The sequence below is a fragment of the Lactuca sativa genome, chromosome 2 (assembly GCF_002870075.4).
Source record: "Lactuca sativa cultivar Salinas chromosome 2, Lsat_Salinas_v11, whole genome shotgun sequence".
Classification (NCBI taxonomy): Eukaryota; Viridiplantae; Streptophyta; class Magnoliopsida; order Asterales; family Asteraceae; genus Lactuca; species Lactuca sativa.
In genome coordinates, this window is record NC_056624.2 from 161,335,114 (window position 1) to 161,357,597 (window position 22,484).

Sequence of the window (22,484 nt, forward strand, 5' to 3'; positions counted from 1 at the left end):
TTTTTTTTATAGTGTTAATATAATCTGCATTATTAAATACGACTTTAAACTTTTTACATGATAATGTTAATATTGTATTTAATATGCATTTTACTATATGAGGATATTTTTGTAATCCATGGAATTTTTCAGGATATTAAAAGCTTAAATTTGGAATCATAACTCAAATTTAACAACAAAATTTTGAAGATTATTCCTTGTAGTTAATTGCCTACCTAAAAACCAATAGGCGATCAATCAGGCAAAAAAACGTGTGGCTGCTGGGATTCGAGCCCAGGTCTCCACGGCCACAACGTGGAATTCTTACCACTAAACTACAGCCACATGATGAAATAGTAATAAACTTTATAGTTTATAAACTAACTAGTTTAACATACTTAACATTTGAATTGTTTTTAAAAAAGTAAAATAAAAAATTCTTTGTTAATTAAACAATATATTTTTTATAATAATATTTAAAAACTGTTTTTAACTTATTGAAAATTACTTAATTGATTCGTTTAACTCACCTTAGACATTTAAAATACCAAATTTGCAAGAAACATATGAAAAATATTCAATCTACAATTTAGAGGTTGTTTGGTGTTTAAATGAAAAACATCTTAAATATATTTTTAAGTATGCACGCAAAAATAATTAAACTAATGTAACTGTTGAAATGCATTGTCTACCTTTCAACATATTAGACTGAACCAAGTTTGACTAAATATATAAATATATAATAGAACTTTTAACCTAAGACAATTTGATTAACCCATAAAGTTAACATCGACAGTCACCTAAACTTTCATTAAAATAAAACATTCATTTTAAAGAACAATAATAACAGTTGTCAATAACAACATCTCTTGGAAGAAACCACAATCGAAGATATTGTACGTTTAGAATTAATAAAGAAATTACAAAGCAAAAGGAAAAAAAGTGTGTTTTCAACCAATCCGCTCATGTAACACTTGCCTTTTTATTCCTATTGACAATACCATAAGCAAGAGAAATCAACGATCGAATCTTTTAAAGAATCTCTTCTACCCTGTTACTAAAAAAATGTTGTTTCTAAACTTCCATACCACCCACCACATAGTCACGATGATCGCCTCGAGAATTATACGTTTATATGTTTGCAGGGCCGGTCCAAACATATATGGGCCCGGGGCGAAAAGAAAAAAAAGGCCCCTTAATTACAAATGTAATAAAGATTAAAAAAATATCATTTATTCTTCACTATAAATGCGTTCAATTACCAATAACAAGCAAATCAAATTGTTTATCTTTTGAGTTACTTTGAGTTTAAACAACTTTAGGCTCTAAAAATCATTTAAGTAATAATTTTTTTATATATACGCTACATAACCCATAAATTTTGGCCCCCTCTGGAAACGTGGGTCCTGGACGGTCACCCGAGTTGCTCACTGTCTAGACTGGCTCTCTACATTTGTTGTGAGATAAATAACACATCTCTATCCATTTACGAGTTTAGCAACCCTTGCAAAGTTATGAATGTCACACACTTCTTCAAAAAAATTCCACAAATTTGTGAATGGTCTCCAACATTCCATTCTTTTGAGCTTGTTTCCAATCCACCCCTAATCGCATGTCTCAAGTTCCAACTCCAATTTTCACCATTTCATTTGTCTTTTATGAGGTAATCCAATTTGTCCTTTTTCATTTCCAACAAGAAAAGGCTAGGAAAAGTAATCATTAACGGATTGTCATAGATCCATATATCTTTCCAAAAACGAGTACTCGAACCATTGCCCACCAATTTCCAAATTACATTAACCGAAATAATATTATTTCCTGAAGATCATTAATCGTGCCAACCATCTTCCCCCAAAACCTTTTTTTCGAAGCCAAGGTTTAAAGGTATCCAAGACAATGGATTTTACGACTTTACACCAAATGACTTATTATCGTAACTCCATTTCCATTTACAAATCAAAGCTCTATTAAAAGCATCAAGGAAACCAACCTCCAAGCCATAATTTGCATCCCATTATGCCACATATATTTTCCTTCAAATTGCATGGCCTCCCCATAATAAGCTAGCTATCAGAGATTCCAAATATGTATCGACAACCCCGCCATCCGAAATCAAGACGTGAAGCATATCCCCAAGGAACCCAAAACCGATTTCTATAATGTAGATTGGCCTCCAACCGACAATAAACTAATTTTCTAAGAGTTTTTTTTTTAATAAATTTCTCAATTATAGAGTTCCAACCGATCAATCGAGAGATATAGGCTCCAATCGGAAGACCCATGTAAGAAATAGGAAGTTGTGCAGATTTACAACCACTTAAAGAAGCATATCGATCAACATTCATCGGTTACACCAATACTAAACATACTAAACGAATAATATATTTAAAATATTTAAAAATATATGTTTTTTAAATATATCACGTTGATGTTATCTCTTATATAATACATCTTATAATAAGTTGGTATAATAATTGTTTGTTTTGAATTATATAATAATGTAGACATCTATAAAAATTATATAATATAAATTGTCTAATTGGCCTCTATCTACGAGTTACTCATGAATAAATTTAAATATAATATATGGTTTATTGATATTTATAGTTGTTGTTATAATTAATTCATTTTAAAAAGTTTATCTGTTTAAGATTTTAATTTCTATCATTGTAATTATTTAAAACATCGAACATTGTTTTTGTTTTTAAAGGTAACAATATAATTTTTGTATTTAATGTTACTTTTAACTTTTTTGGTGTAAGTTATTTAAAATAACGTATTTGGAAACTCTTAATTATCTTAATTTAGTTTCAAAAGTTTATTTTTTAAAAAAAATTTATTTGATGAATATTATTAGTTTCTTCGATTGTAATTATTTAAAACAACAAATATTGTTTTTGTTTTTAAAGATAACATTATTATTTTTTATATAATATTACTTTTAACCATTCTTATTATAAGTTATTTTTAAGCTACTAATTTTAAAACTCTTGATGATTATAAAAATTAGTTCCATGGTTTTTTTTGTTAATTTAGGATTACAATTTAGGTTTAACACTATAATTTATAACTTTTAACTATTTATAAAATAGTTTCTCGATTTTTTTTCAAGTGTAACTGAAATTTTGATTTAAGTTGATAGTTTTACATTATATTAAAATTAATAATTTAACTATTTTGCACAAAATCATAAATTATATAGAAGTTGTGACTTTAAAATGACAATTGTTCACATACGGCAGCATATCTAAACTATTAAGTTAATTATAATATGTTAAAAAGTTAAAGTAATAATTTTATAACTGAAACTTTGATTTAAGTTAACCGTTTAACATTATATTGAAATTAAAAATTTAACTATTTTGCATAAAATCATAAATTATACAAAAATTATGATTTTAACATGACAATTGCTCACATACTACAATATATCTAAACTGATAAATTAACTATAATATGTTAAAAAGTTAGTCATAATTTTATCAATAGAAGTAAAGTATGATATTTTCACATTGTAGTATAGTTAATTTATGATTAGAATTTAGTTTTTGCATTAATTTAACATTATTAACCAATTTATAATAACTATTAGAAAGAAATTAAAAAGTTACAGAGGTTTCAAATGCATGTGTGCAAGTAAAAATGTTTCTTTTATAAGTATACTAGTTGAATCACCAGACATTGCGCGTTAATATAATTATTTAATTAAAATAATAACATTTAACAAATTGTAATTTAATATTTATACATGAAAAACAAATGTCAGTAGCAAAACAAACTCTAGAGTTAACATATTAATTTTATTAATTGTAAAAAATTATATCAATAGTTATTTCCACTATTATTTCATAATTTTATAGATCGTTTTATGTTGTGTAAATTATATATCAAAAATATATTGATTTCTATATATAACAAATACAATGTCGTATGAAAAAAATAAATACTATAACTTTTGATGATTTTATAGAACGTTTTAAGTTGTGGAAATTATATATAAAACATATGCCGATTTGTATATAAAACAAATATCAATTAATATGGAATATGCTATATCTATTAATAAAATAAAAACACTACAACATCTATTATAATATTTACACCAAACAAAACTTATTAAACACTTACAAATCATTCAAAATGAATATTTAAAAATCAACATACATTTGATATATAAAAATATTGTTATAAAAAATCCGTGTTGAAATAACCATTGATGAGACAAAACTTTTTTTTTTCAACTCTTTCATTTTGAATAAAAAAATATTTTCAAACACATGATTTTTAATCGAAACTTACTTATATACTACTAATATAGCTACAATGTGTATAATAAATAAGTGGAAAACAAAAAGACATTGCACATTAATAAACATAAGTTTAAAAAAACTTTTGAATGTAGTGAAAAATATAAAGACATGGCTAATTACATTAAATTTGAAATCATAATTACATTTAAATTAAAAAACTATTAAGTTGTAGTGAGAGTTTTAAACTCTTGAGTTGTGTCCAATAATATAATATAAATATTAACAATTATATGTTATAAAAACAATATTATAAGCATTTATCATTGAAATAATAATTTTTATACTAAGTTGTAACTAATATTATAATAATTTTAAGTTTACGATAAGATCATAAGAAAAATATAAACAATTGTGTTTGAATTAAATTGATTTAAAATTATTTTAATCTATAGGTATTTTTAATTAATTTATTTGAATATTTTGTATTTCCTATATAATTATTAGAGTAAATTACATGAATGGTCCCTATGGTTTAGGGTAATTTTCGTATTTGGTCCCTAACTTATTTTTTTAACTCGAAAAGTCCCTATTGTTTGTTTCTGTTATGTGCTTGGTCCATGTCTTATCTAAAAAGACTATTTTGCCCATGATTTTTTAATTTATTTAAATAAACACACTCCCAACCTCACCCCATTCACTTTACCTTACCTAACCCACCATTTTTTCCTATTTAAATAATAGTGTTTTTAGTTAAGACAGGGACCAAACGCATAACAAACACAAACAATATGGACCAAATGTAACACCAACGAAATTAGGGTCAAAATTTAACTTCTATAAAACCATAATTAGGATATACCAAGTGGTAGATAACATAACAAGGTTTTCGGAACTATAGAGAACACTAAAATCCGAGTTATAACGAAGAAGTTATGACCAATCAAAGATCCGCGACAAAACCGACAAAACGTAGTTTTGTGTAAGAAGTGAGTTTAAGATTGTAACATCCTCGATTTCAGAAGTATGATTTAAGGGTTTAAAGTGTAATTTCGAAGAAGGGACTCGACGAGTAGGTACACTTACTCGCCGAGTTGGAGTGGGTTTAGGTCGCGAATTAAGTGACCAACTCGCCGAGTCGGAAGCTGGACTCGACGAGTTGGTGCTGAAATGAGAAAACCCTAATCTTAGGGTTTGCACCCTATTTAAAGGACTTTATGTCCTTCTCCTAGCCTCTTATTCCCCCCAGAGAGTTCCAGAAAACCCTAATCTCATGTGAGGCTTCTTTGTTGAGGAGATTGGAGCTTGGAAGAGGAAATTGGTGGAAGGAGCTTGAGAAATTAGAAGCTAGCATCAAGGGGCTTGTATAGATCTGGGATCTACATCAGTTTGGGCACATCTCAGAGGTAAGGGGCCTTTGTCTTGAGCTATTTCCTTTTTGGTTCATCCTTGGTGGTTGTTTTTGTTGGATTAGTGTCTAAGTCCATAAGTATTTTGGTATGTACTTGACCCGATGGTGCATGGTCCTTTTGGGTTGCCTTCACCAAAGCAACTTGATAGGATGAATTATGGAGAGAAAGGATTAAATATTATTTATTAATATATTATGAGAATAATATATTAAAGGAGAAATCATATTGTTTAATTAATATTAGTCAATAATTAATTGGTAATTAGTTTTGTGACTAAAAGAGATTAATTAAACTTAAGGGACTGGAATTGTAATTATAAGATAATTGCAATTTGGGCCATGGATTGCCTTATATTAAGGAGTGGACGAATTCTATGGGGAAACCCATGAAGAAATCGTCCAAGGCCTTAAGGAAAGGGATCTATGGGTTGCTTAGGGCTTAAGCATCCAAATTAGGGTTTCCTTGTTAGATAACCCTAATAGCCTAACTATATATACATCCCTTATGACCCAAAAACGTGGCTAAGACTTCTCCGAGGGCTTCACACGTTTTAGGGCAGCCTCCTTCACCTATCCTCTTCATCCTCATGCTCTTGGTGTTTGTGAACCATTAGAGGAGTGACATTTGTGACTCTAAGCTTTCTAAAGTCAATACAAGAAGGATTTGGGATTGTTATTGCTACATAACAATCAAGGTAATATCTTAAACCTATTCTCATGTTAATATGATTACTTGAGTGCTAGAATTAGGGTTTATAGTCTTGGATAACTTGCATGTACAATAGAGAAACCTAGATCCAAGCATTAGGGCTTGTATGAGCACATAGGATGTTCTTATGTCCAAAACCCATCAGTGGTATCAAAGCTTAGATTGGTTTCTATTGTATTGATGCCTTGCATGTTAAAAAAATTCGTTTTTTTGTGGTTCTGCTTGTTGAACTCGCCGAGTCCATGCTGACTCGATGAGTCCATGCCTGACTCGACGAGTCGGCTGGTCAGAATGAGGGAAAACCGGGATTTCTTGCTGTTTTTGCTTGAGGATACTTGCCTTATCATATTACATCAATATAAACCCGATTTTTTGATATATATGACTATATTCTTGATCTAATTGAAGATATTTATCAATTAATAAAATATTTGTTTCCTTATGTGATAATTGATTAATTATTTTGATTAAATTGGTAAATTGTTTTGCAAGAAATCCTTAAATAAATCAAATATGGATAATTATGTGATTAATTGTTAATTAAGATTATTTGTTATTTGATCCTTGTGTTATGAAAAGTTTCACATTTTCCCCTTTAGGTTTTATAGTTTAAATTTGACCTCAAAAGTTTTGTTGTTTTGAAATTTAAATAGTTGAAACCCTAATGTTTTGAAAAAGGTTTCAAAACTTTCCCTCAAGTTTTGGAATTTAAATTTTGATTAATAGTTTAATTTTGATGTATATTTAAATTCCAAACCCTAATATTTTGAAATGTTTCAAAACTTGCCCTCAAGTTTTGGAATTTAAAAGTTGATTAAAAGTTTAATTAGGAATGTTAAATTCTAAAACCCTAATATTGTTTTGAAAAAGTTCAAATCACACCTTTATGGTTTTATTAATTAATTAAGGTGTATAATTAAAAGAGGTTTAATAAATCCATAAAAGTTTTGGTTTATAATTTAATTGAATTAAATGTATAATTATTAAATTTGACCACCTAGTATTTTAAAAGTGTAAAATATACCCTATACTATATATAACATTAAAAGTCTAACATTATATATATATGTATGAGTAACAGTTAGTCTTACCGTTAGTAGGCCTCATTCACAAATCTGGTCTATGAGGGGTGTTTAAGGAAATTGCCTATAAAATGGCGATTGAATGGGTATCCACTCTTACCCACCGCACTCTTGACTAGTGGAGGGTCGTTAGCCGAACGGGTAGGATAGGACGAAACCTTCCATTATAAGTATAATGTAGTACAAAAGTAACTAAATGTTTTTCAAATTCCCAATCTTAGTTACTTAGGCAAAAGTGAATTGATGCAATTCCATGAAATTACACTTTGTGCCCTTGCGAAGACATTAGTGGAGCGTGTGTGGTTTACCGTCACACCGAATAGGTGACTGTAACATGTGGGGGCACCATGTAGTTTGCATGGTTATTCACACTCGCTTTGTGATCCTCGACATCCCAGTCACAAACAAGAGGGGCATATCGAGATTTAAACATGCCATTGAAATGTTCAATGAATCTCATAGGATCTAGGAGTTTTCATAGATTTAAAACTTAAATTTCTTTTCGTTTTTCATGGTGGAAATTAGTGAATCGTCATTCACTTACCTTCAAATGTTTTGCAATTTGGGTTACGGCATCCCTCTCCCGAGTTGTAGAATATTGTGTTGGGTCCTAGCCTTAGTATCTCATTTGGGTGATTTACTAAGGACTCAATCAAGCAACTAACTTGAATTTATTTTTCTCCCGTTTTGTAGATGTCAAAGTTCGACAACTATGGTCTTCCTAAATCCCGTGGAACAAGCATTCCACATGAAGATGGTATTTCACGATTCGATCGAGGAACAAGAAATCATGCTTCACTTCCTCCACCTCCTCCAATTATTCTCCCTAACCCACAAGTTCGAAGGCTTGAAAAGTTCAAGCTCACTCAAGCCCTTTTGGCAAGTAAACATAAAGAAGGAAAGTCGGTGTGTGCATACGTCCTAGAGATGAAGTCACACATTGATAAGATAAGAATGTTGGGATCCGTTGTCTGTGAGGAGATGGCTGTTGACTGGGTTCTTCAGTCACTTCCTAACTCGTATAGTGAGTTCGTAAGAGAGTACTTTATGATGAACCACGACAGATCTCACTTATATGCTTATTGCTGCTGAATCAGTAATGGTTTGGCGCAATGGAAAAGCAAAGTTGATTGGTGAATCTGCCTTCCAGACCTCTATGGATATAGGCAATGGCAACAAAAGACATGCCATGATCGAAAAGTTTGATCATAAGAGAAAGGCAATATCTGAAGTAGTTCCATGTGCTGTTCCAAAAGAGTTGATTTGCTTTTATTACCAAGAGAAGGGGCATTGGAGACGAAGCTGCCCAATTTACCTAAGAGATCTAAGAGATGGGAGAGTCAAAACGTATGGCTCTGCTTTAGGTAAAATCCATTGACTAAATCTTTTAAGCTCCTATTCTAGATTCTTAATACATAATGTGATAAGATTACCATTGATGTTTTGTAGGATCGAAGAAAAGAAAGGAAGCTTAAGGGAAAAAGTGAGCAGAATCTAACCATGAAGAAATGGATTTCGATCGCATTACTTGAAGATTAGATTCTTGAGCTACTACTTAGAGTTAGAATTAGAAATATGTATTAGCATAGTTTTTCAAAGAATTGCATTGTAAGGACAAATTTTTCCGCAATAAAATAAATTTTGATTTTATATTATTTATTTATCCTTGCAATGACGTATATGAAAAATTGATGTTTGAATGTTTCTATTATTGGCAATAATGGATTTGATTCTTAATTATGTTATTTGTGGAAATGTCGAAGAATTTACCGAATAAGGAAAGTTTCTCATCGCCCAAGTTTCAATTGGACAGAAATTTGGAATCACGCAACTTGGTTGCATGATGAATGAGAAATTTCATATTTGGAAATTAGACTAATTGATTGACAAAGTGTCAAGTGAAGGACTAGGAGATCGAGTACACAAAGTTGCGTGTTGATCAAGTCCACCACAAGAGTAACAAAGATATTCGTCATGATTTACTAAAGGTTTAGTGAATATGATTATACTTATAAGATTAAGTGTAATTCTAAATTGATTGAAGTGGTTTAAATCAATAGCAGAACGAATAAGAAGAATCAAATAGGCAGAAAGATAAAAGTTTCTCCATTCTAAGAAGAAGGGAGAGTACCTTTTATGCTTTATGATAAGTCTTAATGATTAAGAACCATATCTCAATTGATCCTCTAAGTGAGTCTTAGTACAATTGTATGTATAAGAAGAGGAATCAAGAATTGAAGAAATGGTTAAATCAAGAAGTCAATCATACTTCGTTCTAGTAACAAGTCTTAGAGTTAAGATTGTAACAACTGAGTGATAAGTATTAAGAAGGTTTATAAAATTCATCAAATGTAGAATATGGAAAAAGGTTTTCTTGTTCTCGCACATTTGAAATTGGTAAGCTGTGATGTCTTGGATAAGACAAAGACCAACTAGGACCAATTTATGAAATGTTTTGATAAAAACTACGCTAACTCTTGAATATTTGTTTGTCAAGAAATGGTTATTGACAAGAGAATCTTATATGTCAAGGAGTAAGTGGGAGTCTTAATGGTCTTGAAAGGTTTCAAGAACAAATCAAATAAACCTTATCGATCATCACTAGCACACGAGTTGAGGTTTACAACCTATCGTGTTGACATTATTTTGTTTCTGTGCCAATCCAATCGAGTTAATTATGCATGTGAGTCCTATGAGTTCTCATTTGAATTCATAAAAGGCAAGGACCTTGATCAATGGAAAGTACATTGATAAGAAAAGGTGAGCTGCTTAACTACTTGGAAGACATGGTGGGCAGCTGTGCTACCATAAGGCAAGAAATCGAGATTAAGAAAGTTCGATCCATATGAGTTTGAATTTGTCGTAAACTTTGGTTTTAGCAAAATTCACATGGATAGGAACACATACACCATTTAAATCTAAGTGTCATAAGATTTCCTCCTTCATGAAAATGATTGTGAGGAAATGCTTTCACTAAGAAAGATTTTAAGAAGATAGTGATTGTAAAATTGCATTCTCGAATTCGATCATGGTTACGGTATCCCTTTCCATGATTTGAATTGTGAGGTTTGGCAATTAGTCTTAATTGTTTAGACACACATATGAACTATCTAAGGCAAAGGTGTATAAGTTCAAAAGGCCTTGATAAAAGGATATCAAAGCATTAAGTATTTGAAACATGGACTTATGAAATTCAATAGGTATTGTTTTTCTGAAAGTTAAGATGTTTATGAATACATGTTGAAGATAGTGGGAGCATACGTGTTATGTTTATAATAATCATCATGATAGTGGGAGCATAAATGTTATGATTGTATGATTATTAAGGCACGTATTGCAAGTTGGCAATATTAATTATAGAAAACAAGAGTTATACCTTGCAAAGTCGTAAGGGTTGTAAAGTTGTTTTGCTATAATTAAGGGAGAGAATATTATGCTTCATTTCAAATCTAAAGGCTTAGGTTGTGGAATGTTAATAAATTTAGTCAAAGGTACATAGTGTGATCTTAAACTTCGATTATGATTACGACATTCCTCTTCATAATTCGAATTTTGAGAACATAACAAATAAAATATTATGGCAGAAGATTGATAAAGTATCAAATCTTTATGTAAGACATTATGCATTGTGTCCCATATGCTTCGGGTATAGGATTGATTGCAAATGTTTGGATATTTGACCATTCTAAAATTTTCCAAATGTCTAGCGCATTTAGAGGGAAAAAGGACAAGAATCGGTTTTGACTAAGATGATTAAACAACTATCAAAGGACAATCCAAAGTTCGCCTAGGATTGGTCGCTTGTGAGTAGTTGGATGTATAGTATTGGATGGACCATATCGACATTATTATGAATAGATAAGATTCTTTTGAGAATGAGTTGTCATATGGTAAGTATGGAAAGGTTTCCATATTGGGAGTTGGATATTGAGAATCAATGTCTAGATTAGAAATTTTATGCAAAAGCACTACTAGAAAAATAGCCTTTAATGACGCGCAAACAATGACACTCACTGATAGAGGACGCGCATTGGTGTGTGCCCTAAAAAATAATGTCAATTTTGCAAAATTTGAAGGATAGTGGACACGCATTTGTGCGTTCCCTAAAATTAGTGTAAGAAAATAAAAAAAAAGAAATGCGGAGGGCGCCTTTCATAAAGTGTGCGTCCTCTAAATGTGTCGCTTTATATTTTTTTTGCCTAAACGCGCGTTTTTAAAGGGGGAAAACGAAATTGTCTGAAATTCTAAAATTTTGAAGAACCCCGCTTCTACCCTCTCTCCTCAGTATCTCCCTTTTCATTCAATCCTTCCTTCTCTCTGTAAACCCTAAGCCATCGCCACTGCCACTGCCACCGCCATTGAGCCTTAAAAACTCAATCCACACTAGAATCCTACAATAGAACCCTAATAATCCTTTTGAATCAGCACATCCTTTTGAATCGGCTCGTCTTCCTTTACCTCTGTACTCTCTCTCTCTCTCTCTCTCTAAGCCCTAAGCTGCCACCACCAACATCGAACCCGATAAGCTTTAAGAGTTTGGAGTGCATCTAGAAACCTAAGCACACAATTCCGCTATCTCAAGGTACCAGTTCAAGATCGGAACGCCAATCCCTCTATCCCCACTCGGATCCTACGCACCGCTGCCCCTAACCTTCTCCTTCAAAACGAAAGAAACGCTCGATGATTCTTCCTCTACCGATGGTCCCACCTCCGAATCACTCGATATTGAAATTTTCGAGGATCGACTCTCGCAGGTACGTCTGCGTAATCAGATTGGCAAATGGAAGAAAGTCGACCCATGGAAGAGCATGAATTCCGGGAAGAAATCCGGTGGGAGTTCAAGATCTAGGGCAAACATGTACCTCCCACTGGTGCCTCCGAAGGATCCGAATTCCGGTTGAGTTTGGAGTGCGTCTAATGAAATCATCGGCGATGCAATAACGGTTCTCTCTCACACTCGAACCCTAGATCTTGCTTCCTACCCTCCATCTTTATTCTCTCCGTCCGACCACCAGAGCATCCATGAGCACCGCCAATCGATGACGTCATGATGCCTGCAATTCCGACTCCTATCAAACTGACAGTGGCATGACTTCATTTGACAGGTGATCCGTGTATGGGGACTCAAACAATGGGATCGAACGGTGGAACACAAAAACCTGTATTCGATGGATTCTCAAGGCAAGGATCTCTGCATAACCTAACTTTAGATGAGGTTCAGCAACAATTAGTCGATTTAGGGAAACCTTTTAGTTGTATGAACCTTGATGAGTTTCTAAAGAATGTTTGGTGTGCCGAAGCTAATCAAGGAATCAACAATGGCTCTTCCCCTGATTACTCCGAACTCACCCAACTTGCTTCTGCTTCATCTTTGCCTAGACAATTGAGCCTTACATTCACCAAGGATTTAACCAAGAAGACAGTCGATGAAGAAAATCTCACGTTTGGAAGAGGAAAATGAAAGACTCAGGAGGCAGAAGGTATGTATATATGTTTCTCATAGTCCTTTCTCTCTTTTTCATGTTATCCAGTCTCTTCCCAATCATTTGTATATTTCAAGTTTAAAATTTGAATTGGAGCTCTCAATCTTTTCAATTGAATCAGAGAACTCAATCTTCTTACAAATCTTTACCTTCCTTAGTGTATTGGCTTGCAATGAAGCATTTTAAAAGAAGGGTTTACATTGTCCAATATCTTTCATTTCAAATCCAACATATAAATTCTCTTATTTTTTCTGGAAAATCTTTTTGATGATCAAATTATCATTTAGCTTTTGTCACTTGCAACTAATAACAGGATATGGAGTAGCTAAAGTTGTAGAATCTGGGCATTCAAACTTCAAGAAAGGTGACCTAGTTTGGCGATTCACCAGATGGAAAGAATACATCATTATCACTGCTCCTGATACCCTATTAAAGATTCAACATACGGATGTCCCTTTTTCCTATTATACAGGAATCCTTGGTATGTTTTCTATTTAATTAAGGATCTTTAAGATTCTATAAATTAGGGATTTTGAATTCTGTAAAATGTTTTTGTTTCTTTGATGGTTTTTCCAAGGTATGCCTGGTATGACGTTCAGTTTTTTTAATGATTATATTAAAAGAATTTTCATTATAATATATTTTTGTAGTGACTTGTGGTTTGCCCTTTCTCTATAGAAATCTGACTTAAACTTATATTAATATGGATGCAAATTCTCTAATAGTGTAATAATGAAAAAAGCGTTGCTATATTAGTGTCCCATGAAGGGGCCTATCTGTAATATATATTATTTATTTTGCTATTAAGAAATTTTGACTTGTAGTCATCAATCAAAGCCAATGCAAGAGTTTTGTTGCATTTTGTAGGATAGAATTATGCACAACATTCAGCTAAAGAAGTTGATGAATGTGTACTGTGATAGACACAAGGAAATTCCTGGCGAGGTAATTTTTTTTTATTATTTGACAAATTTTACTGCTATTTTTTCTTTTTTTCATTGTTTGAAAGTCTCTTTGAAAAATAAAAAGGTGCAACACCACATCACCTTCTCAGTTAGGGCGTTTTTTACTGGTAACTCTCTCTCTAAAATGCATATCCATAGGGGAGTTATTGTGGTTTGGCTATCAGGTTTATGATTAAATGTGAGTATGCATTTATGTAGTCAGCTTTCTAAACCCTCTAAATGAAATTAGTTTAATATGAGAAGATTGTGAAATTAGAGACATGAGTGGTTGATACGTTGCACGCATGGGGTTATTGGGGATTATGTTTTGAAGGACACTCACGAAGGTTAGGATTTGATAGTAGTTTGTTCAATCATCAACTCAGGAGAAAATTATATACCTAACCCAGTGTACATTTTTTTTATCAACTCTAGATTTTAATTCTATATAAACCCTCTTGTTTTTGCTCTACATTTATTCACCATGTTGCTGTGGTAGTTGTAGAACAAGGGTACAATTTCTCCTTGTTGTTATATTGTGTCTTATAAGTTCAATTGTATAACATTGCAGCAAGATCCCTTATTAGTCTATATACTTTATCAACAGACCAGAGTGGCTAGTTGTTGATCATGCATGCATATTCATACATCCTTGTCCCTTTATATGACACCCTTGGTTTGTCCCCTATTATATTGTCAAAGTTTTTAAATCATCTTTCTTTATGCTTCAAATGCATTAAACTGTAGTTAATGCCCAATCTTGCAGCTTCGGATGCAGTGAAGTATAATGGGACACGAAAGGTTTCTACTTTTTATTCACTTATGCCTTTTCTTTTCAAGTATACCAAAGTTGAATCTTTTCTTTCTACTTATTCCTTTTCCTACATAGTAAGGGGATATAGCAGTTTCCTATGAAAACCTGATTGCAAATGTTGCTGTTGGAAGTCTTCAAATTAACTTCTATCTATTGGATGTGTAAGTATAAGCAGTCTCAACTTGGTTTTATAAAATGCTAATTGTTTCACCATTATTTTGTTCTAATGCTGCCCATGCTCATTTCAGTTATGCATATGTTCTTTTTCCAAATTAAGTTTGACTTTATAGAGGACGAAACTTTACACTGTATTTTCATTTGTGTAGGAGAACTTGAAATTGTTGGAGGACATGGCAGAATTGTGACCTACCGTGTTCCATGATTACATAATAGAGTATATAAAGGGTATATGATAAATCTATGTATTTTTCAATAAGTAAGGCTTGTTGATGTTCTATTAGTGTGTGGTTATTGCAGTGTTCAAAATGCAGTGAAGTCATTTGGTGGTATGAGAGAAAGACTGTTTAACAATGTAAAGAGGCAAGAACTACTTAAAGGTAACAATTTACAAAACTTTCTTCAGCACTTTTAGTTTTCGACACTTTAAAGAATATATTCTGTGTGATATTATTGAATCTTTCAGGCTAGAATTCGTCTCCTATGCTATGTGGGACAAATTATTAGTATTGCTACTTAAAAATAGAAGAAAAGTTATTCAGAATTGGTCAAGGGTTTTTGATGGTCATGATCAAATACTCAAAGTCAAAAATTTGGTCAACAGTTAGCCCAACGGCCTCTGAAAATGCCCCCCTGTAGCTCCCAAAATATTCTGCCTATTTCCTTAATAGATTTCTATCCAGGTTCTTGAATCTGTACTTTAAATCTTTCTTAGAACATCTGATGTGTTAGCATATCCAACTGATTTTAGGAAAAAAAAGTTGTTTAGTGTTCCTTACATAACCCTTCTTTTCTTTTTTAAATAAGTGCTGCACTGATAAAAGGCTACCTGGATAATGATGTCTTAAAGTTCCTAGAGTTTGTGTCTATATCTATGTTCTACTTGATAAAAATGCTTTCATATGGTGTATAATTCAATCAATCAATTTTTTTTTACGTTAAAAGTTCACTTAAATTAAAAGTTATTGATGTGAAATTAATAACTAAAAAAAGCTACTTTTAATAAAAAGTAATCAGACTTTTCTCTCATATATTTGTTGCTCTCATGACAAAATAATTTTTCACTTATTTTAATTAATTTCATATTTATTTATTTTGCTACTTGGTATGTGCTGTCATGTATTGTCTCTCTTTTGTATTTTTTTAATTAAAACCGTGTAAAATAACCTCAAGACTTGGCTACCAATCAAATTATTGAATAAATACGTATAGTTTTCGAATAAAAACATATTCAGGGATTTGTGTATGAAAAAAGTGTGAAAGTATATTATAGGTCAAAATCCTTTTCTTAGAGCACATTGATTGAGGTGAAATTATGGTGGAAGCTAGGCCCATTATTTATGTTATAAATGAGTTGAATCAAAATGTAGTAATTAAGTTAAAAAGTTTTGGTTGGCAGGCAGTGGAGGGAAGCATCCAGTTAAAGCACCAAGTTTATGTTGATCTTGAGCATTATTGCCCTCAACATTTCATTCTTGCAAGCAGTAGTCCCACACTTGACTTAAATCTAATTGGAGAAAGAACAAAATCCCAATTCCGGATTGCTAGGGCCCACTTTTCTAGGTAGGTAATCATAATCATATAGTTTGTTTTGTTGGTAAACAATGAGTTGTAATAATATTTGCAGTTCCTCTGTCCTAGAAATAGGAAGCGATCCGGTGTACTCAATTGAACACCTTCGCGAAAAGAATGATGCGGTTATTTTAGCAGTGGGGGAAACAAAGCCACGGGACCTCCCTGTTCCTGGATGTGAGCTCTCAGGTGTGCATTTTGCAATGGAATTTCTACATGCGAATACTAAAAGCTTATTGGATAACAATCTTGAAGATGGAAACTTTATGAGAGGAACCAAACGTAGCACATTCTACTCTCATTTATTTTCTAACTATAACAATATACTTCCATTTTCTTAATAACAATGTACAATCGGATCCCCTTAGTCGTTCGAACGATTATTTGTATGACATTAAATTTATGCAATGGATTCTATTTTTTGTATATGATATTTTATTTTCTATTATGAAACATTAAATACAAATTTAATTTGAAAATAAGTAAATCTATAAATAATATTTTTTTTAAACATTAAAATTATGTACGCAAAAATGTGTGTCATCTTCATTAATGACATGACCTTTCTTGACAGGGGCTTTCTTGATACGCAATGCGTGTCATTAACATGCGCGTCGTCAGGTTACGACACGCGAATGCGTGTCGTCTTCCTTTACGACAGGGCCTTTTTTGATACGCATTGCGTGTCGTAAACGCGCGTCGTAAATGAGCGTCGTAAATGCGCGTCGTCTATATACGACGCGCAAAAGCGCGTCGTCTATCTTTATGACAGGGCCTTCCTTGACGCGCATTTGCGCGTTGTCTGAGCCTTTTATGACGCGCAATGAGCGTCGTAAAAGGCTGTTTTTCTAGTAGTGTCTTGATGTTCAAAGGAATGTACTTTGAGTGAGAGACATCACATCTAAGGAATTGTATTGTAACAATTTCCGATAGAGGACTTTGTGATTTCATTGACAATAGTCATTGTGACTTTAGTGCAGTGACATTACAAAAGGATCGTTGCATAAAATGTTAGAATCTAGCATATTCAATAAGTGGCAAGAATTTGATACTCTTTCACTTGTGAAAAGGATTGGGAGTTGTGAAATGAGTATGATTGAAAATGTGTTCATTTGATCTATTTCACAAAGTAAGAACCATAGGTAAACATTGTGTGCATGCTAAGAGCATGGGACAAGTGTAATAATTCAAATAAGAAGTTGATTACCCGAAACAACAAATAATGAGTAATCGATATGGTGATAAATAAAAGGTATTTTATTTATGCTCAAAGGTTTGAGGCCATATAGGATTAGTATTATTCTTGTATTTCACTTTGCATGTTTTGACTTCCTGAATAATTTAATTGGTTAAGAACAGTCAAATTATTCGAACGGGCCACATTCGTTCTTATGTTGGAAGTAGGTATGAATGAAGACTGTCATGAATTGGTGTGTGGAATGTCTAAAAGAGTATTAGACATAAGCAAATGTTTGCTGCAATGTTCATGAGTGCTTATGAATATGAATTTGAGCATTGGATTAAACCCACGCTCACTTGGATCACTCCATGAATTGTATCACGAGTGATTGGTGAGACGATAACATCTTATATTCTTGAAACCGAGATGTGTGAGTTGTATCTTGCGAATCGGTTGCACATTGATAATATGTAAATGCACCAGTAACTTGGTGTTATAAAACATATTGTTGTGTGTGATTTGGTGAGTGAGTGCAAGCGAGCATTGAATCAAAGTTTATCCGTTCCTTTTATCCAAAGTAGGATAAAAGCGATATCTTTGGGCCCCTCGATGATTTAGTGATGACAAACATAAATGCTCGGCCGAGCTAGGGCTAATTTGATTTGTTCAATTAGTCAGTCATCATAAATCGGAAATCGAGAAATAGTACAAAGAGAATGATTAGAAATCATGTCTCATACGATATCTAGAATGGAGGAATATATGATCCCTTATCTAAGGACACGCGTATCTGATAGGATCAAAGTTGACAGCGACTTTGGAAAGCTACGATTGTAGATCAGGATCTGAAGTCATACGCATAATAGTTATTAGACTTATCCAAGTGGGAGACTGTTGGATTAGTGTCTAAGTCCATAAGTATTTTGGTATGTACTTGACCCGATGGTGCATGGTCCTTTTGGGTTGCCTTCACCAAAGCAACTTGATAGGATGAATTATGGAGAGAAAGGATTAAATATTATTTATTAATATATTATGAGAATAATATATTAAAGGAGAAATCATATTGTTTAATTAATATTAGTCAATAATTAATTGGTAATTAGTTTTGTGACTAAAAGAGATTAATTAAACTTAAGGGACTGGAATTGTAATTATAAGATAATTGCAATTTGGGCCATGGATTGCCTTATATTAAGGAGTGGACGAATTCTATGGGGAAACCCATGAAGAAATCGTCCAAGGCCTTAAGGAAAGGGATCTATGGGTTGCTTAGGGCTTAAGCATCCAAATTAGGGTTTCCTTGTTAGATAACCCTAATAGCCTAACTATATATACATCCCTTATGACCCAAAAACGTGGCTAAGACTTCTCCGAGGGCTTCACACGTTTTAGGGTAGCCTCCTTCACCTATCCTCTTCATCCTCATGCTCTTGGTGTTTGTGAACCATTAGAGGAGTGACATTTGTGACTCTAAGCTTTCTAAAGTCAATACAAGAAGGATTTGGGATTGTTATTGCTACATAACAATCAAGGTAATATCTTAAACCTATTCTCATGTTAATATGATTACTTGAATGCTAGAATTAGGGTTTATAGTCTTGGATAACTTGCATGTACAATAGAGAAACCTAGATCCAAGCATTAGGGTTTGTATGAGCACATAGGATGTTCTTATGTCCAAAACCCATCAGTTTTGGGAGTTCCTTAGCTTATTTGAGATCTATTTCGGGTTTGTATTTTAAATATGAGGTTGCTACTCCAGATCTAGGATTGTGATGGTCCATAATGTCATAAAGTCTCTATTTAAGAGTTGTTGGTAATGCCCCTTAGTCCTTAAACCTAGCCATAGTGTGTTTTGGGCCTATATCTCCTTGGTCTCACGTAAAGTTTGCAACTTTATGTGTGGATTGGGTTGTAGAAGAGTGGATATATGGTTTGGAGCCCCTTCATGGCTCGAAAATCCTTTGAATGGATTGAGAACTGGAGAGACTCGGCGAGTCACATGGGTGTACTCGACGAGTTAGAAGAACAACTCGGCGAGTCTGTTGAAGATTGCCTTGGATTCGGCGAGTCTGTTCTTGGACTCGGCGAGTCAGGTTGCAGAACCCCAATCTCTTTTGGTTAAAGCTTTGGATAAGTGAGTCGGTTGGCGACTCAGTGAGTTAGACAGGGTGGATTTTCGAGATTGTTGAACTCGACGAGTTGAGTCGTGTCGTGTGAGTTTCTGGGTATGGGAACTCGATGAGTCGACGGGTTGACTCGACGAGTAGAATCAACCAGGAAGGTTGACTTTGACTGAGGACTTTGACTTTGACAAGAGTTGACCAGTTTGACTTCCAAGGGTATTTTGGTAATTTGGTATTCATGGAATTGGTTTTTTGGTAGTGTTCTGCGGTGAAGTTCGTGTCGGTGGTCGGAGTAGCTTGGTCTTATCTCTTTAGTCGGCAATTGCAGGTGAGTTATCCTCACTATATCGACAGGGTCTAGGGCACCAAGGCCGGCCCTTTATCGGATGGAAATCCGGGTATAGTTTGTTATGGTATTGCTTGTTAGATTTGCATCCTGGTATTTAGGATGGGGTTATGTTAGTGACCTGGTTAAGGTCGGTACCCGGTATTTAGGGTAATGCTATGTTAGTGACCTGGTTAATGTCGGTACCCGGGATATAGGGTAATGTTATGCTAGTGACCGGTTAGGTCGGAATCCTGGTTAGGATGTTGATATGCTATGTGATCTGTTAGACTGTTGTCTGGTTAAAGATTTGTTATGTGATTAATTGTTTTATGTGCACATGGTTGTTTAACGGGGGTTGGGTTGAGGCGGGTCCTGCTTTGTGCTGTAGGCCAACATACCCAGGGCGGACCGGAGATTCTGAAGGCCCAACGAGCGGTCCGGATAGGCTGAAGGCCCCAAGAGGGCGGACCAGACGTGCCGAGGCTCTGAGAGTGGACCAGGCCGACTGAAGGCCCGGTGTGGGCGGACCAGTCATACTGTAGACTTAGAGAGTGGACCAGGTGGATTGAAGGCCCGGTGCGGGCGGACCAATCACACTGTAGACTCGATGTACATGGCTAGACTCGGAGGGTGGACCAGGTGGACTGAAGGCCCGATGCGGGCGGACCAGTCACACAGTAGACCCGATGTGCATGGCTGTTCTATTTGCGATATGTTATGAGTATGTTTATGTGTGGTTGGTATTTTGGGGGTAACTCACTAAGCTTTCGGGCTTAAAGTTCAGTGTTTTGTTTCAGGTACTTCAGGAGATTGTGGCAAGGCGAAGGCATGATCGTACCGCTCCTCATGTTTTATGATTTATGTGATATGGTTTTGGGGAATACTCTGATGTTTAAACTATTTTGAAAACGAATGTATGAACTTAACAATTTTTGAATGAATTAAAATGTTTTAATTTGGATCGAATTTTATGGTTGTTACAAAGATAGACTAATTTTTAGCCTTAATTATCTTAATGAAAGTTGTAGAGTATGTCTCCACCTTCACGTGGATATAAAGAACGTCGAAAACGGAGCTCGTATGAAAAAGTTATGGCTTTCCGAAGATACAACTGTTTGAGAGCAGGACGCGTGTCAGAAACCCTAATTTAACTGAACTCACGACGTGATCATCATTTCTCACGACGTGAGGAGTCAAATCACCACTTTTCAGGCCTAGAATGCCGAAGTCATGTCTACGTATAAGACTCACGACGTGAGTAGTCTGAATGACCCTTCCAGAGCAAGTTGACGAGTGACGCATGCCATGAGCGAATTGGGACCAAACTCACGATGTGAGTTATGAAAACTCACAACGTGAGAGTCAAAATCTTGTCTATAAATAGAAATCGAAGCCTTCCGAGTTTGGCTGCTCATTTCCATCTTTTCTCCTACTTCTACACGCTATTAAGCCCTTCTAAACCACCCCGAAGCCCCAGTAACACCTCTCACCCACAACGTGAGTCCCATCGCTCCGAATCTCCCGAGAGACTAACTTCTTTCCAGTTGAAGTATTGCCCGCGTGAAGCTCGTTTCTTCACCCGAGACTCGCGGTTACGTCAAGAATGATCCTTCTTAGAAACGAAACGCTGCTCGATTCACCACTTATCAAGTGAGTTCATACCCCCATTCCTACGCTTTTAAATGTTTTATAAATGTTTTGAACATATTACGGGGGAGAATACAAGTAAACACCCGGTTAATTCCGAGTGCAAATATGGAAACTTTTTCTATGCTTTGCATGTGATTATCTTATCTATAATAATGGAATTGTTAAGCATGCAAAACACATTTTACATGGTCTTATCCTTATAGGATGAAACTGATGGGTTTTAGCTATAAGAACATCCTATGTGCTCATACAAACCCTAATGCTTGGATCTAGGTTTCTCTATTGTACATGCAAGTTATCCAAGTCTATAAACCCTAATTCTAGCATACAAGTAAACATATTAACATAAGAATGGGTTTAAGATATTACCTTGATTGTTATGTAGCAACAACAATCACAATTCCTCCTTGTAATGACTTTAGAAAGCTTAGAGTCACAAATGTCACTCCTCTAATGGTTCACAAACACCAAGAGCAAGAGGATGAAGAAGAGAAGAGAAGGAGGCTGCCCAAAAACGTGTGGAAACCCTAGAGAACAAGTTCACCACGTTTTTGGGGCATAAGGGTTCTATATATAGTGAGGCCATTAGGGTTATCTAACAAGGAAACCCTAATTTGGATGCTTAAGCCCTAAGCAACCCATGGACTCCTTTCCTTAAAGGCCTTGGACGATTTCTAATGGGTTTCCCCATAGAATTCGTCCAACCTTATAATATAAGGCAATCCATGGCCCACTTGCAATTATCTTATAATTACAATTCTAGTCCCTTAAGTTTAATT

General features: G+C 34.1%; 1 non-coding gene across 1 annotated transcript; it reads right to left on the reverse strand.

The window, feature by feature from the left end:
• Nucleotides 1–252: 252 nt before the first annotated feature.
• TRNAH-GUG (transfer RNA histidin (anticodon GUG)) lies at nucleotides 253–324 on the reverse strand. The gene has a single exon. It is a non-coding gene; the product is annotated as a tRNA-His (tRNA).
• Nucleotides 325–22,484: the final 22,160 nt, after the last annotated feature.